Source organism: Rhinopithecus roxellana, chromosome 10 (genome assembly GCF_007565055.1).
Source record: "Rhinopithecus roxellana isolate Shanxi Qingling chromosome 10, ASM756505v1, whole genome shotgun sequence".
Taxonomy (NCBI): Eukaryota; Metazoa; Chordata; class Mammalia; order Primates; family Cercopithecidae; genus Rhinopithecus; species Rhinopithecus roxellana.
The window spans coordinates 79,879,893-79,895,367 of NC_044558.1; the positions used below are offsets into that span (position 1 = coordinate 79,879,893).

A 15,475-nucleotide genomic window follows, 5' to 3' on the forward strand; every position below is an offset into this window, starting at 1 on the left:
CTGACTGCTGGCCCAGGGCTGTCTCCTCTGCTTGATTACCTCTGTCCTCTCCAGGGACTTCTTGTGCTACCCCAGATACAATCCAAATGCCTTACAGGGGCCTACCAGGCCCCAATGCCCTGGACCTGCTTCCTTCTCTGGCCTCACCTTGCACGCCCTCCCTACCCAGCACAGGTCCTTCTTCATGGGTCCTCACTGCTCCCCTGAGCTCTCCTAGGCTTAGCCCCGTCCCAAGGCCATGCCATGGTCTTCCCAGGAATGTGATCTGATGTCCTTCATAACTGGTTTTCTACTGCCCAGTCAACTATGCACCAGCACCTCTGCCCGACACACATACATTTTCCTCTTTTCTAATACTAAAAAGGTTTTCTTCAGGAAATCCACTGCCCTCCATTCACCACAGGCCTCCCTAACTCCATCATTAAACCTCCATCCTCTTTGCCAGTGATTGGTTTAGGGGAAAGCACGTGCTATTACTCTGGCCAATGAGCTGTGAGAAGGCTACTAGGGCTTCTGGGAAACATCTCCTTGATCAAAGAGACTCACCGAGAGAGGCGCCTCCTCCTCCCACCGGATGTTGTCGCGTGGGAACTGATGACAGGAACTGCTGCAGGGATCCCAGAGCCCTGAGGGAGCCGCCGTGAGCCAGGCTGACCCTGGGAGCTAAGGAACCTGGGCCCTTGATGACCTAGAGGAGCCGCTGGAGCAGCCCACCTGGACCCCCTGACGTTGAGGCGTTTTATCAGGTGATTGTTGTTCTTGTGGCTAAAGCCAAATTGGTCTGTGCGGTTTTGTTACTTGCCACCAAAAGGATTATAAATGACATAGGACTGCATCTCAAATGCCACCCCTCAGAATGCATTCCCTGAGTCACTCCTAATTTAAACTTGGCACCCGCCTCTGGTCACTATTTTCCTGTATCTAATTTGCTGTGTGTGCTACTGTGTACACTAAATGTACAACATGCTCCATTCCTTAGACTCTTCATATTGCTGACATCATGTCACTTACACTGTATTAACCGCACCAGATTGCTCTGTTATATAATGTACTCCTTCACAATAATTACCACTCTCCTAATGCTCCTGGTTGTTTCTTATGTATCTTCCCCACCTGATGGTAATCTCCTTCATACCATGAACCTTTCTCCTTTTTCCTGCTGTCTCTGCTAATAGCACAGTGCTGGGCACAAAGAAGTTATTCAATAAATAGATGCTGAGTGTGTGAATGAATATGTCACAGCTGTTTCCTCTGAGACCCATTCATTTCTGTACACCACCACCAGTAGTGAGTGTATCTGTAAGAAGGCAAAGAAGGTGACTTACACAAAGTTATCATGGTAATGGCATTAAGAAAAATGCAAGTGATTTCATATGTTATGAGAGAAGACCAGAAGGAACAAAGCTGATAAATGTGAGGCCTTGGATTCCCAGTGGTCAATTTGGCCTTTTAACTGAGAATTAAGATCTCTGTGTATGAGATACATGTGTGTTTTATTGGCAGGGGAAGGAGGGATGTGGGGAGATGACAGGAAGACATAGCAAAATAAAGATCTGAGTCAGATTCCCATCACTCATCTAAATGATACCTTCAGGGCTCTCTAAGCCCCAAGAGGAACATCGAAAACCAAATGCTGTCAATCCTAATTTAAGAAGAGCTGAGGACAGGAATATGGAGATTGAAAACAGATGATTTGTGTCATGTTAATCTGTGAGCATGTGTGAGATGGCTTGTAAATGTCATCCTGGGAAAGTTGCCTTTAGAGGTTAATATTTTTACTGTCAAATTACACTTTTGCAACTACATTGCTTTATAATAAAAGAGGCTAAGAGGGGCTCTCCAGATGTGAATATGTTTCCTTTGGGTATCTTGTAAGACACAACATTTACTTCATGTTCTATTTTTAAAAGAAGCAAGAATTTAATCTGTGCATCAGCTACCCTCTGTATTTGCCACACTGTTGATCCATCTGCCTGCACGGATGGGAGGCTGACTGTGCATTGGGCTTCCCTCATGACCCCTCTCCCAACCCGAGACATGAGCCACTATGTTAGAAGAAAAAAAATGCTACAGAATCAGGTAGTATGTTTCTCACAAACTTACAAACAATGCTGAAATTCTATACTAAAATAGGGAAAAGAACCAAACTATGTAGCGAAAACCCTTTGATATTCACTTATCATCTGAATCAAACACTTTGTATGTATTACTGAGTATAATGAAGTGTACCATGTCTGAGGCGCAGTATGTACTCAAAAATATTTATTTTACCTTGAGTTTTTAATTAATAATAAATGCCAAAGGAATAATAATATCTATCATGTATTAAGTTCTTACTACGAACCCTGCATTGTTTTCAAAATTTTATGTAGAATTATACCCATTCACCTCTCCAAATATTCTGTACATGACATTTTTGTCCCTATATTATGGAGGGTAGACTGAGGCCAAGGAGAGGCTGCTAGTTAAGGGATCACAGCTAGTGAAAGGCAGAGCATCATTTCCCACTGAGTCTCTCTGTGCCCAAGGCCTCCTCAGCACTGTGTTACAGCTTCAGTGCAACCCAGGCAAGGAAGACATGGCCCTTCCTCCAGAGGACCACAGGCTGATTGGGAAAGGCAAGACCTAAATACACACATCAGTACTTTTTATCAACCAGATTGAGTTGTAATTTATGTGGAATACAGTATATCCATTTAAATGATAAAGTTCAATGAGTTTGGCAGTGTCCACCCATGAAAACACCACACAGAACATTCTGTCACCCCAAAAACAGATCCTAATGCATCTTTTCCGTCCATGGCGCCTTCTTCTCCTGGCCCCAGGCAACCACTGATGTGCTTTTCACCACCACAGATTGGTTTCCATTTTCTAGAATTTTATAAAAATGGAATCACAATATGCACTTTTTATGTCTGGTTTTTTTCACAAGTATGATGATTCTGAGAGTCATCCTTATTATTACTTGTGTCAGTGTTACCCTGGGCTCTTTTCCCTGGTTGCTTTCAGCCACAATGATGGAGGAGTTTCTACAGCAGTTTTTTGTTGTTGTTGTTGCTGTTGCTGTTTTCGTTGTTGTTTTATTTTGAGACAGAATCTTGCTCCGTCACTCAGGCTGGCGTGCCGTGGCACCATCTCGGCTCACTGCAACCTCCACCTCCCAGATTCAAGCGATTCTCCTGCCTCAGCCTCCTGAGTAGCTGGGATTACAGGTGCGTGCCACCACGCCCGGCTAATTTTTCTATTTTTAGTAGAGACGGGGCTTCGCCATGTTTAGTAGAGACGGGGCTTCGCCACGTTGGTCAGGCTGGTCTCAAACTCCTGACCTTGTGATCCAGCCACCTCAGCCTCCCACAGTGCTGGGATGACAGGCGTGAGCCGCCGCGCCCAGCCTCTCCAGCAGTTTAATTTGCCCACTTCATTGCTGCAAATGCAGGTGTCCTCAGGACAAAGGCCACCAAATCAGGAAAATTCGCTGTTCTGGTCATTTTCTCCAAGTTTGACTCCCCTCCAAAATACTCTTGCTTTTGTTCACTCTTCAGAGATTTTTATTTTTTAATTTTATCCTGAGTTCATGGTTGTAATCTATGGAAGGACTGTCTGTTCTCAGGACTAATTCCTGCGTGACAGAAGCAGAATGTACCACAAAATAATATTTAATTAGTAATTTTCACATTCCTTCGAGTAAACCCCCATGTCCAGGGGAAGCGTAGAGGGAAGTTCAATGCCACAGACTGGGGCCCAGAGACCTGGGCCCTCACCTCAACCCTCCCTTCAACACTTCTGAGCAAGTTGCTCCCCAATCTCTGAGGCTCAGATTCTGCATCTGTGAACCTTAAGGAACCTAAACTTTCCAGCTCTGACAGTTGTTTTGTTTGGAAGGGTTAGAAACCAAGCTCAGAGTTTCAGTGTATTTTGTTACAATGTAACCTTTCTTTGCCTGAGATCCTGCATCTATAAAACAGGAATGAACATCCATTCATTCAACCAATATTTATTTACTGTTGACTAAGACTGAAGAATTGTCCTCGGTGCTGAGAGTAGAGCAGTGAGGAACAGAGTTCCTGTTCTTATGAAATTGATAGTCTAATAGTCTAATTAGGGGAGACAGACAGATTAAACAACCATGTAGATATATAATATAATACCAGGCAGTGAAACAGGCTTGAAAGAAAAAATAAAGCATGGAAGAGAATGGACAGTGATGATAGAGTATGTTATTTTAATCAGAAGAGGAAAGAAAGGGCCCTTTGGAGAAGTAACATTTGAGTAGAGACCTAACTGAAGTGAGGAACTGAGTCATGGGGACATGCAGAAGATCACTCAAACCAGAGGAAACAAGAAGTATGAAGGCCCTGAGACAGGAATATTCCTGCCATATTTAAGGGCCAATAAAAAGGGGAAAATAGTTGAAAGCAAATGAGCAAAGATCAGGGAAATGAGATCAGAGAAGAAGGCAAGGGTTTGGATTTTACTCCTGTAAAGGTAACGAGATGTTCTGTCATGTTTGGAGCAAGACTGTGGCTTGAGCTAACAAAATTAACAGGATACCTCTGGCAGGTAGGGAGACCATTCAGGGGCTTACTCAACCCATCCAACAGAAATGTGAAGGTGGCTTCAATCACAGTGGTAGTGACAGAGGTGATGAGATGGGATTTGATATTGAAATGGATTTTGAATGCGAGTGAGAGGGAAAAGTCACATAGGGTTTCTGAGTTTTTGGCCAACCAAAAGAATGCAGTTCCTAACCCTGTGATAGAAGAAGGCAGCACAAGATGTGTATTTAGGGAAGAGAGAAAGAACCCAGACTTCAGTTTTGAAAATGTTGAATTCAAAATGCTCATTAGAAATCTGAATGAAAATGTTAAGAAGTTGGATACATGAGTTTAGAGGTCAGGAGAGAGGTTCAGAGTTCAAGCTGTGAAAGGAAAAGAATCCTAGGGACCCCAAAATCACTAAGCTAAAGGGAAAGGTCAAGCTGGGAGCCACGTAGGGCAAACCTGCCTCCCATTCTATTCAAAGTCATCCCTCTGCTCACTGACATAAATGCGTATCTGATTGCCTCCTTCAGAAAGGCTACAGCAAAAGCCAAAATTGACAAATGGGATCTAATTAAACTAAAGAGCTTTTGCACAGCAAAAGAAACTACCATCAGAGTGAACAGGCAACCTACAGAATGGGAGAAAATTTTTGCAACCTACTCATCTGACAAAGGGCTAATATCCAGAATCTACAAAGAACTCAAACAAATATACGAGAAAAAAACAAACAACCCCATCAAAAAGTGGGGAAAGGATATGAACAGACATTTCTCAAAAGAAGATATTCATACAGCCAACAGACACATGAAAAAATGCTCATCATCACTCGCCATCAGAGAAATGCAAATCAACACCACAATGAGATACCATCTCACACCAGTTAGAATGGTAATCATTAAGAAGTCAGGAAACAACAGGTGTTGGAGAGGATGTGGAGAAATAGGAACACTTTTACACTGTTGGTGGGATTGTAAACTAGTTCAACCATTATGGAAAACAGTATATGGCAATTCCTCAAGGATCTAGAACTAGATGTACCATATGACCCAGCCATCCCACTACTGGGTATATACCCAAAGGATTATAAATTATTCTACTACAAAGACACATGTACACGTATGTTTATTGCGGCACTATTCACAATAGCAAAGACTTGGAATCAACCCAAATGTCCATCAGTGACAGACTGGATTAAGAAAATGTGGCACATATACACCATGGAATACTATGCAGCCATAAAAAAGGATGAGTTTGCGTCCTTTGTAGGGACATGGATGCAGCTGGAAACCATCATTCTTAGCAAACTATCACAAGAACAGAAAACCAAACACCGCATGTTCTCACTCATAGGTGGGAACTGAACAATGAGATCACTTGGACTCGGGAAGGGGAACATCACGCACTGGGGCCTATCATGGGGAGGGGGGAGGGGGGAGGAGGGAGGGATTGCATTGAGGAGTTATACATGATATAAATGATGAATTGATGGGTGCTGACGAGTTGATGGGTGCAGCACACCAACATGGCATAAGTATACATATGTAACAAACCTGCACGTTATGCACATGTACCCTAGAACTTAAAGTATAATAAAAAATTAAAATAAAATAAAATAAAATAAAATAAAATAAGCAGATATGGCACCACTAAGCAAAAAAAAAAAAAAGAAACTCAAAAGAAGGCAACAATTTTTCTCTTATATACCTATGACCTGGAAGTCCCCTACCCACTTCAAGTTGTCTCCCGACTTTGCTTCCAGGTGTCCTGCCTTTCCGAACCAAACCAATGTTCATCTTACATATATTGATTGATGTCTCACGTCTCCCTAAAATGTATAAAACCAAGCTGTGTCCTACCACCTTGGGCACATGTCATCAGGACCTCCTGAGTGTGTGTCATGGGCATGTGTCCTTAACCTTGGCAAAATAAACTTTCTAAATTGACTGGGATTTGTCTCAGATATTCAGAGTTCACAAAGCTAAAGAAATCAGTTCAGATCTCTGATCCCCTCTCTATGTTGAGTATCCTCTGATCCCCTCTCTATGTTGAGTTCATTCTTAGTTTTTGTATATTTAAAGCAGCCTGGATTATTCTCTGATAAAAATCAGAGACAAAATCAAGACAGCCAGGTCCCCAGTTTCAACTCAGAAATGTAGAGCACTGAAAAGCATTTCTCCCACCCTTATCAAACTACAAATTAATATTTTTTATTAAGTTTGAGAACTTTGGCTGCAGGGTAACAAACTAACCTGCATTCTGGAGAAAGACATGATCCTGCAGGGAGAAATATGTATTAAGCATTTGCTTCCCTGGGGTAGACATTGCTGAATGCCACATAAGCTGATAAGGATTCACGTAAAACTTTTAGATACATTTCTACAGAACAAATGTGGATTATTGTGAGAGTGTAAAGACCCTGGGGACTGTAAATACAGGGGAGTTTGCACCCTCTTGAAGGTTCTAAGAATCTCACCAGACACTTAGACAGAAGATGTGAGATAATCTCGAGACAGCTTCCCTCATGATCCTGGCTGCAGAAAGAAACGGCAGTCAGTGCTAACTTTCTGCAGTTTCATCTCTTCTATTTTCACTATGGGACAAAAGTCTTAGTCTCCAGGCAGAAGTATAATAAAAACTGTCAATCAGGATACTGTGGAAACTCATTGCATCTAAAGGAAAGGAAAAGAAACAGCTCTACCCTGAGGGAGGGATGAGAATACATGCTAGACACACTACAGCTTGAAGAGGGGTAGGAGCACCTTGGAAAGCCATACACTAGAGGCTAAGTGATACAGTGTCTACCAAGCCTAATGCTTAATCGGAACCTCAGAGAATTTGGCCCTGGTCCTCCACTAGGCTACGAAGCACCAAGTAAAAATAATAGGGAATACAATTAGGAGAGCTACAAGAAACAGATTCTCTCTTGGGCACATTGGAAATATTCAAAGTCAAGAAGAAAGCAGACACTGAGAAAATAACCTCTGGAAAATTCGCTCACATTCTAAGTGCAAGGAATCGCTAAGGGAATTTCAAGCCCACGGTGCACTGAGGGTAACCAAAATAGCAATCAAACCTGGGGAGGAAGAAAGCAAGATGGGGAAACAGAAGGCTCCGTCGACCATCCCTACCACAAGGACACCAATTTAGCAACTATCTACACACCAAAAAAGCACCTTCATGGGAACCAAAACTCAGGTGAGCACTAACAGTACCTGACTTTAACTTAATATCACTGAAAGAGGCAGTGAAGAGGTAGAAAAAGGAATCTCGAATCACCAACACCACCCACGCCCCACTCCCAGCAATGTCAGTGTGGTGCAGAGAGCATTTCAGTTCTCTGGGGAAGGAAGAGCACAGCAATTGTGAGGCATTGAATTCATTGCCACCCTGTTATAGCAGAAAGAGAAACCAGACCAAATTTGCTGACACCCACCTACAGAGGGAGCATTTAAAGCAGCCCTAACTTGTTAATGATCACCATTCTAACTGACATGAAGATACAACAGATGCTGAAGAGGATGTGGAGAAACAGGAATGCTTTTACACTGTTGGTGGGAGTGTAAATTAGTTCAACCATTGTGGAAGACAGTGTGGCAATTCCTCAAGGATCTAGGACGAGAAATGCCATTTGACCCAGCAATCCCATTACTGGATATATACCTAAAGGATTATAAATCATTCTGCTATAAAGACACATGCACACTGTATGTTTATTGTGGCACGGTTCACAATAGCAAAGACTTGGAACCAACCCAAATGCCCATCAGTGATAGACTGGATAAAGAAAATGTGGCACATATACACCATGGAATACTATGCAGCCATAAAAAGGGATGAGTTTGTGTCCATTGCAGGGACATGGATGAAGCTGGAAACCATCATTCTCAGCAAACTAACACAGGAACAGAAAACCAAACACTGCATGTTCTCACTCATAAGTGGGAGTTGAACAATGAGAATACATGGACACAGGGAGGGGAACATCACACACTGGGCCTGTCAGAGGTGGGTGGCTAAGGGAGGGATAGCATTAGGAGAAATACCTAATGTAGATGACGAGTTGATGGGTGCAGCAAACCAACATGGCATAGGTATACCTATGTAACAAACCTGCACATTCTGCACATGTACCCCAGAGCTTAAAGAATGAATGAATGAATAAATAAAACCAGCCCTAGGGAGAGAGGAATCTCCAGTCCCAGCAGGCCAAACCTGAATTTCTGCAATCCTTACCAATGTGGGATAAAGTGCTCTGTGCTCCTAAATAAACTTGAAAGGCAGTCTAGTCCACAAAGATTACAACACCTAGGCAAGTCCTAGTGCTGAACTGGGCCCAGGGCCAGTGGACCTGGGGGCACATGACCTACTGAGACACCAGCTTGGGTAGCTAAGGGAGTGCTGGTATCACCCTTCCCTAACCCCAGGCTGCACAGCTTACAGTAGCACAAAAGACCCCTTCCCTCCACTTGAGGAGAGAAGGAAGAATGGGAAGAACTTTGTCTTGTATCTTGGATAGCAACTCAGACACAACAGAATAGGGTACTGATCAGTGTCCTGAGGCCTCCTTTCCATGCCCTAGCTCCCAGATAACATTACTAGATATACCCTGGGCCAGAAGGCAACCCACTGCCTTGAAGGAAAGGACCCAGTCCTGGCAGCATTTATTACCTACTAGCTGAAGAATCCTTGGGTCCTGAAAACCAGCAGCAATATCCTGGTAGTACATCAAGGGCCATGGGTAAGCCTCTGAGATTTGCTGGCTTCAGGTGACACTCAGCACATTCCCAGCTGTGATGGTTATAGGACAAGACTCCTGCTTTAAAAAAGCAGAGGGAAAAGTACAGAATTTATCTTGTACCTTAGGTGGCAGCTTGGCCACACATGGGTAGAGCACCAAGTGGGCTCTTGGGGCCCCCAATTAGAAGACTTGCTCTTGGATGGCATTTCTGGGCCTGCTATGGGCCAGAGGGGAGCCCACTGCCCTGCAGGGTGAGCCTCAGGCCAGGTAGCCTTCACTACAAGCTGACTGAAGAGATCTTGGACCTTAAGGGAACATGGGCAGTAGTCTGGCAGTACTCTCTATGGGCCTGTGGCAGTGGTGGCCCCAGGGTGAGGCTTCTTTGCATTTGGAAAGGGGAAGGAAGAGTGGGAAGGACTGCGTCTAGTGGTGTGAGTGTCATCTCAGCCACAGTGCAGTAGAACACCAGGTGGACTTCTAAGGTTTTTGCATCTAGTCCCTGGCTGCCAGACAGCACCTCTGGACCTACCCAGGACCTGAGGAAACTCACCATCCTGAAGGAAAGGGCACCAACCTGGTTGACTTTGCCACCTGCTGATTGTAGATCCCCAGGGCCTTGAGCAAACATAACTGGTAGCCAGGGAGTGGTTACAGCAGGCCTTGGATGAGACCCAGTGCTGTGCTGGCTTCAGGTCTGACCCAGCAGAGTCATAGTGGGAGTGGCCACAGGGATGCTTATGTCACTCCACTCCCAGCTTCAGGTGGCTCAGAACAGAGAGAGAGACTCCATTTGTTTGGAAGAAAGGAAGGGAAAAAAACAAGAATGTCTGCCTAATAAACCAGAGAATTCTCCCATATCTTAACTAAGACCATCATGGGGGTACCACTATGAGTCTGCAAGAAATACAGCATTACTGGGCTTGGGGTGCCCCCTAAAGCAGAAACAGCTTAGATCACAACACCTAAGTCCTTTTGAATACCTGGAAAGCCTTCCCAAAAAGAACAGGTACAAACATGCCCAGGTAGTAAAGACTATAATAAATACCTAACTCTTCAACGCCCAGACACATTTAAACATCTACAAGTATCAAGACCATCCACAAAAACACGTCCTCACCAAATGAACTAAATAAAGCACAAGAGATCAATCCTGGAAAAACAGAGATATGTGACCATTCAGACACAGAATTCAAAATAGCTGTCTTGAGGAAACTCAAAGAAATTCAAGATAACACAGAGAAGGAATTCAGAATTCTATCAGATAAATTTAACAAAGAGACTGAAATAATTAAAAATAAGCAGAAATTCTGGAGCTGAAAAATGCAACTGACATACTGAAGAATGCACCAGAGTTACTAATTAGCAGTATTGACCAAGGAGATTCAAGAAAGAATCAGTGAGCTTGAAGACAAGTTATTCGAAAATATATCTCCAGAGGATACAGAAATTTAAAAAAGAATAAAAATCAAGGAAGCACACCTACAAGAAAATGGCCTCAAAAGGACAAATCTGAGAGTTACTGGCTTCAAAGAGGAGGTAGAGAAAGAGACAGGTAGAAACTTTATTTAGTGGGATAATAACAGAGAACTTCTCCAACCTACAAAAAAGTCACTATCCAAGCATAAGAAGGTTATAGAACACCAAGAAGATTTAACCCAAAGATTACTACAAGGCATTTAATAATCAAACTCTCCAATATCAAGGATAAAGAATAGATCCTAAAAATAGCAAGATAAAAGAAATAAGTAACATAGAATGGAGCTTCGATACATCTAGCAGCAGAATTTTCAGTAAAAACCTTAAAGGCCAGAAGAGAGTAGCATGACATATATAAAGTGCTGAAGGAGGAAAAAAAATACCCTTGGCCAAAATATCCTTCAAACATAAAGGAAAAATAAAGACTTTCCCAGACAAGCAAAAGCTGAGGGATTTCATCATCAGGCCTGTCCTATAAGAAATGCTAAAGGGAGTATTTCAATCAGAAAGAAAAGGACATTAATGGGCAATAAGTAATCACCTGAAGGTACAAAACTCACTAGTAATAAAGTGCACAGAAAAATACAGAATATTATAACACTGTAACTGGGATGGGTAATCTACTCTTATCCTAAGTAGACAGACTTAATAATGAACCAATCAAAAATAGCAACTGTAACAACTTTGCAGGACATAGACAGTACAACAAAATATAAACAGAAACAACAAAATGTTTTAAAGTGGGGGGATTAAGTTAATGTGTAGAGCAACCTCCCTGTACATCAACAGATGAATGGAAACAAACACCTAGGCATGTAATACTTAAACTGGTGAAAACCAAAAGGAATATATAAGACATATTAAAGAAAGTCCTTCAGGCAGAAAAAAAGAAGGTATCAGTTGGAAATCTAGATCTACACTTAAGAATGGAATAATTTAAGGAAGAATAAAATTCATTTTTTCAGAGTTATAATTGTTCTGAAAAAATAGCTAATTATCTAAAGCAAAACTAATAACAATGTATTGTGTATTAATATTAGTAACAAAAGTAAAAATAAAATATACCAAAATAGCACAACCATATTTTACTGGCAAAAGACTTAAAAACATTTCATTAAGGAAGATGATTTACAGACAGCAAATAAGTACAGAAAAAATGCATAACAGCAAGAATTATCAGGGAAATACCAATTCAAACCACTAGGAGATAACACTACAAACTCATTAGAATGGCAAAAGAAAAATATTTCAATACCATATGTTGTTGAGACTGTGGACCAGCAACAGGAATTCTCATTCATTTTTGGTAGGAATGAAAAGTTGTACAACTACCTTTGAAAACAGTCTGGCAATTTATTATAAAGTTAAACATTCACTTTACTATATGATCCATTAATCCCACACCTAGGTGAACTGAGAACATGTTTGCACAAAAATTTTTATGTGAATGTTTATAGCAGATTAGAAACAGCCAGATGTCCTTCAACAGGCAAATAGATAAACTGTGGTAAATCCATGCAATGGAATCCTACACAGCAATAAAAAGAAACCCACTATCAATTCACACAATAACATGGATGAATTTTCAATGTATTTTTTAGGGAAAGAAGTCAAATCCAAAAGACTATATATTATATTATTCCACTTATGTCCTGTCCCGGAAGAAACAAACTGTAAGAACACAAAATGAATCAGTGGTTGAGAGAGGTGAGAGTGATGTTAACTAAAACGGACAGCATGACAGAATTTGGAGAGGGCATGACAGAACTGTTTCTTCGGGTTACTGTGGTAGTGAATATATGACGATGCATCGAAACCCATAGAACTGCATAGAGTTCTACATAAAAAGCAAATTTTACTCTGTACATATTAATCCAAACATCAACCATCATGTTTGGAGGATCTCACTGAAGCAGGTAGGGGAGAAAGGCACTGACCTAAGTAACTCTGGAAAACATTGTTCTGACCAGATATGGCTGAAGAAAAAGGACCGCACACAAACACTGGGCTCTAGTAAGATCATGAACACAAACGCAAGCATCATAACTAAATTTGAGTGGCAATTTTTGAGTCTCTTGTCAATGGCATAGGATGATATGTTTTTAAAGATTATTTTAGAAATGAATATGCAAAGTCAAATAATTATCACAGTGAGCTCGAGGACAATAAGTCCATGAACCTTGGAGCTTGAGGAATCCCCAGTCACCTTCGTATCTTCTCACACTAAGACCTAACCTGTTAACACTATTCTGCCCTTACTGGATGGTGATATAAGTCCTTTGAAGACAAAGTTGTTGCCTTATTTGATTTTCTGCACCCCAAGATCATGGATTGGACCTGGAACATTGTAGACATGCAAGAATGGTGCAGAGTAAATGAGATGAAGTGGGCTGTCCAGGATCATACAGCTGGCAACTGGCAGATCCTGGGAGCCCCTCCCTGCCCCTCACCAGCACTGGAAGTCACTCTCAGCCCCTACTTCCAAAAGATCTCCCTAGTTCGGCCCTTCAAGGTCTGATCATGACGCTTTGCACTTGGCTACATTTCTTTTTATCAATTCGTATTCACGCAGGTCCATCTGGCCTCCATGATTGGGCCTTGGCTGGGACATGCCATTTCTTCATCTCTCTCTGGTGGTTTGCTCAGTGCTGAGCCTGTAACTGACTGAATGTCCAGGCCTCCCAGCCAGTGTGGGCCTTGGGGCAGGGTGGGCAGAATGGGGATCACTGCACTGCTTTCTCTTCCCATTTCATTCAACACACTTCCATCAAAGAATCTTCACATCTTGGCGCTGAATGAGAACTCAGAGGTCTGATCTGTGCCCACTTAGTGGAGATGTAGCCCAAAGAGGAAAAGTCACTGTCTTAAAGGGATAGAGTTCACACTGAGTGTGAGGTTAAAATTCAAACCTGCCTTGGGGCTAGCGATGTTATGTGGTGGGCTCTGGGAAGGACTCTGGGGACACAAAGTGAATCAGAGAGGCGATGCCCTTCAGGAAGCCCAACTAAGTGAAGGCGACAGACTCAAGTGCAAAATATTGTAAAATACAATGATTAGTAGGACAGTAGGGTTTACTTACAAGATGAGTAGACTCATCTTATAAGATGCCAGGACTCAGTGGCTGTGTTCAGCCCAACCCAACTACAAGAAGGGGCTGATACTCATCTCAATTTGAGATTCCCAGGACATCTCTGTTCCAACAGGCCTCAATGACCCCCACAACCTGACCTTATCTCACTCCCTATTAGATGGCACCAGCACAGAGCACAGACAATCTCTGGAATCTGCTTGATAGGACTCCCCTAGAAAGACAACAAAATATTCTTACCCAAGGAGAAACAGCCCTGTCCAAACCACATGGAACAAGGTTTGATTCTACCTTTATAGTCAAGTGTTACCAAAATGTTGCCCCTTATCAAGACTATACAAGCAATGCAGGCCCAAGATTATGATTTGATTACAAAGTTTAGTATATGTTTATCTGTAGGATGTTTTCGTTTTGGCATTTATTTCACGGTAAGGGGAGATTTAAAGAGCACCACCAACATTTGTAAGCCTAGGAAAATATCTAAGCACTTCTTATTCATGAAATGGTGCCCGAGAAGGGATTGGGGGTTGATGATCTGGTGAAAACCCAGCATATTGTACTGCCCAGCCCCAGTTCTGACTGCACTCCCTGAACCTACTGGAGAAAAGCGCTGTTAATTAGGTGCCATCCCACAGGTGCTAAAGCCACAAACTTAGGTGTTCAGGGTCTGCACATAAATTAGTCAAAGAAAAGATAAACATTTTGGCAGAATAAGCATATTCTCAGGGGAGAAAGAGACAGAGCGTTGCAGGGTTTGTGTTTTCTAAACTTGTTTTGAAACTATAAACATTTATTTTAGAAAGGAAATGTTTATAAAATGAATGCTGTGAATTGTGAACTCAAGGTATAAAAAGTGTTGGCTGAGCATTTTTGTCTCTGAGACTTCGAGAAAAGTGAAGAGTAAATACAAATTATGTCCTCCCCACCACTTGCTCCAGAATGAGAGCAGAAAAAGGGTTTCCAGAAAGGCCCAAGCTGAAAAGACATGGCAGAAGTTACGATCTGTTCAGTGCTGCCAAGAGAAGGCTGGACACCTAAACTCACACTCAAAGTGGAGATTTCCAGAGAGAGACTCAGCAAATAAGAACACAGCCAGGCTAAGCGAGTCACCGAGGAAGGCTTGATGTGAAAGCATGGCCTCCATGCAGTCTGCAGGATCTACACCTTTCTTGACTGTGAGTCCTTTCCAGCACTGGAAAGGCTGGTTGGAATCCTGGCTATGAAAGTTCTAGTTCTGTATGGCCTCAGACCTGACTCCCACGGTGACTTACAGTGATTCTTACTTTAAAAGACTCTGCTTTGTGAAACTCTTGATTTACATTAGCAATAAATTAAGACAATCACATCTAACATACTATTCTAGTGTAACTTATCTAATGCAGGTAATCTTATCTAACATATTTGTAATAGCATTCAGTTTAAACATGTAATTAAGCCATATTTTTCAGCACAATTGGCCAGGGACGGAGCTTCAAGGAGCTGCTGGTGGGAGTTAACTCAACAACCAAATCCGTGTTGAGAACAGGGAGGTGACCTAAATGAGGAAGGTGGGTCTGCTGGTGAATGACAGGGACATGGACTGCAGGGAGCACACCCCAAGCCCCACTGAAAAGGATCTCAGCTGAGCCCACT

At 42.3% G+C, this 15,475-nt stretch overlaps 1 protein-coding gene across 3 annotated transcripts in view; it reads right to left on the reverse strand.

Moving 5' to 3' along the window:
* Positions 1-15,475, reverse strand: part of TMEM132B (transmembrane protein 132B) — a 476,296-nt gene that overhangs the window by 18,575 nt on the left and 442,246 nt on the right. The window contains exon 1 of one of the 3 annotated variants that reach the window (XM_010368428.2): positions 14,888-15,064. The exons of the other annotated variants lie outside the window; for them this stretch is intronic. The gene's annotated coding sequence lies outside the window, so the exon portion shown is untranslated. Of the gene's footprint in view, positions 1-14,887; positions 15,065-15,475 lie in introns of those variants that run through there. 3 annotated transcript variants of the gene reach the window in all.